At 41.4% G+C, this 3,181-nt stretch overlaps 1 protein-coding gene across 3 annotated transcripts in view; it reads left to right on the top strand.

The window, feature by feature from the left end:
• The window catches only part of fbn1 (fibrillin 1), a 71,781-nt gene that overhangs the window by 10,777 nt on the left and 57,823 nt on the right, over positions 1-3,181 (top strand). The window lies entirely within an intron of this gene.

Below are 3,181 nucleotides of genomic sequence, written 5' to 3'. Positions count from 1 at the left end.
GTGTGTGCGCGTGCGTGCGTGGGTGCGTGTGTGTGTGTGTGCGTGCGTGGGTGCGTGTGTGTGTGTGTGCGTGCGTGGGTGCGTGTGTGTGTGTTTGTATGTATGTATGTGTGAACATGTGCGATTGCTCCCAGATGTACAGGACATGGGTGGATCCCCCAGCTGTATGCGGTTCACAGAAAGACAGTAAGATGACAGATGAAATGACACCACTTTTACCCTACAGCTGTCCGCCTCTCCCTGTTTACCTCAGTTGCCTGTTTAAAGTGCTGCCCTTGTATTTGCTTTATTTCATGCTCAGATCTCTGTGTTTTTAAGTGTTTGCTCTCTTCCACTAACAGCTGTAATGAGCAGGTATTTTTTCAGAGGGATTATGTGTAGCAGCCTGACAGTAATAACACATAAACCTTAATCTGATGAAAAGAGAAACTTAAGGTCTTTACACAGTCTGCTGTACTCATCTTATATGGGCGCCATGTAAAATCTTTCCATAGTTCTTGTATTTGCTTTTTTCCTACATACACGTCTACCTTTGTTGTTGCAGGTGAGGCACATAATGTAGGCTTCAAGTAGATACCTGGCAACTGGTTGGGTTTGTTGTTTCAAAGTATATGTCATTGAAAGCAGTGGGGGAAGAAGTATTCAGATCCCTTACTTACGTAAAAGTAGAAAATACAACAATGTTAAATATTTCATTATTGGTAAAAGTACAGGAGACTTAATTAAGTTTCACTAGTAAAAAAATACTTATATTGCAGAATGGCCTTTTTGAGAGTGTTGTAACTTACTGATAAATAGACTTTTAAAGGAATAGTTTCACATTTTAGGAAAGGGCAATCATTAGCTTTATTGCCTAGAGATAATAAGAATGATACCACTATCATATCTGTCTGTTAAATATGAAGCTTAGTTTAGCAACAGCTAGCCTGGCTCTATCTGAAAGTAACAAAATTGCCTAAGGTCACTGATTTACAGTTTGCAGGACTATGTAAGACTAGTTTCACGTTGCTGGATCTATGTCCACAGCGCTGTGGAGTAAGGTCTGGCTACTCCACACATAAATCCTGGGATAGGAGTAAAAAACACTCTGGGTTGTTTGCATTTCTTTAAACAAATCTCAAACGTCTTGGGTGGTACTAAGCTCTGGAAAATAGTCTCAGGAAGGAACTTGTTTTGGTGGAACATTTACACCCCACAAAAGAAAATGCCAAATACAAAATTAAATTAAGTTAACAGTACAACAATACATTTCAATTGGCTGGATACATGGTTAAACGTGTGTACTTTGTCCATAATTCCCCCCAATCAGTCCCAAAACGTCCCAGTTAGATAGTAAATGCTGTAAACATATTCTTTGTAATTTTTTCAATTAATCCCCAAAAACCAAGCAGACTGGCCTTGTTGAAGGATCCAAATTTTCTTTGAACGGGCCATTTTCAGCGTGTAGCTTGCTAGCTCACAGTTTGTTGTTGTTGTTTCTCGAAGTGAAGGGAATGGCAACACACACAGAGAGTGGAAACGGAGGGACAATTACCCTGGAAATAAACTTCCGATGATCCAGACTAATTTTAGACAGACTGACCGTTAGACAGAGCCAGGCTAGCTGTTTCCAACCTTAATGCTACTGTATGCAAACCTAACCGGCTAGTGGAGGTAGCTTTATTTTCTTTGCAGACATGAGAGTGTATCAATCTTCTCATCTTACTCTTGGTAAGAAGGTGAAGAAGCGTATTTCACAAAATGTTGAACTATATCCTAAATGTTGTTGCTGGTCCAGCCAATGCCATGCCAAAATTGTTGTACTAGTACTATTTATTTCAGGTAGTTATGTTTAACGTGCAACTTAATCTTGAAAGTAGCAAGTAACTTTCTGGTATTTCTAAAATCAATGTAGTGGATTAAATGGTAAATGTTCTGCATTTATAAAGCCCTTTTCCAGTCCTAGTGACAACAAAAAGCGCTTCATACTACAGGCAGCATTCACCCACCGATGGCATCGGGAGCAATTGGCTTGGCAACTTGGTTCAGTATCTTACCCAAGAACACTTCGAACCACCGACCCTCCAATTGACAGAAGTCCGCTCTACCTCCTGAGCCACAGCCGCCCCTATTTTTTTAAGAAGTACAATATTTCCCTCTGAAATGTTGCGTGTTATAGGTTGGCCAAAAGGGAGACTACTCAAGTAAAGTGCAAATAACTCAAAACTGTAGGCCTACTTGAATAAATGTACTTAGTTACTTTCCAACACTGTGTGGACGGAGAAGTAAACTACAAATCAAAAGTTTTTGGTCTTCATTAGAGCCTGAGCAGGAGGGAGTGAGAAAGTAAAGGAGAGATGACCCAGTTCTGTTTCACACTGCGCTGGTGCCAGAGGCGGAGAGACCGTGGAGGCTGTGGTGCACGTGACGGGTCTGGGCTGGGCCCCGGTCCACACGGGAAACGCACAATGTCTCGTTTGTTTTAAAAGACTGCGCTGTTGGAACTGGTCTCCCTCTTTCCTCTCCCTGTCTGTTGTCTGCCGTGAAATGTGGAAATGATTTTGCTTTTGGATCTTGGCCAGATTCTTTTGGAAGCTTTTCCCTCTCTTTCTCTCTTTTGCTATCTCTGTTTCGCCATCTTCCAATGCTTCACCTGATATGATTCGGTGATTTCAATGAATCTTTTGGGAGTTTGCAACTAAGGAGTGGTGTTTGGAGAGAGAATGAAGTTAGGGAATAAATACATGCAAGCAGTGGGATCAAGGGACCAGTTTGAAGGGGAGGAGAGGTGAATAATCTCAACGGAGGGACTTTCTTTACACTCTCGAGCTCATATTTATTATAAGTTATTTAGTTTTAATTCTAGGCTGCTGTAGCTAGTGTGGAAATCACCTACTGTGTTCCACAGACACGCCCTGTCAGTCAGCATCTGCCAGCCTTGGGATGATGACCTATTCCCTAGATGGTGTAAAACTAGAAAAATGATAAAAAGCAGCACAGTGCATGGTGAATTTGTCACATTGACTTTAAACACAATACAGGTAACTAAAGAACTGATGATCATGTGCACCACACAGATTTTTCTCTATGTCTTTGCTTATTCTAGCTTGTGTCTATTACCCTCCCACACAACTAAGGTTCTCCAGACCCTTTACCTATCTTTGCGTTTCTCTATCACACACACACACACACACACACACAC

This window comes from Etheostoma spectabile, chromosome 1, assembly GCF_008692095.1.
Source record: "Etheostoma spectabile isolate EspeVRDwgs_2016 chromosome 1, UIUC_Espe_1.0, whole genome shotgun sequence".
In the NCBI taxonomy this organism is placed as follows: domain Eukaryota; kingdom Metazoa; phylum Chordata; class Actinopteri; order Perciformes; family Percidae; genus Etheostoma; species Etheostoma spectabile.
Note: the sequence above shows the minus strand (reverse complement) of the source record. Positions and strands in the feature narration are given on the sequence as shown.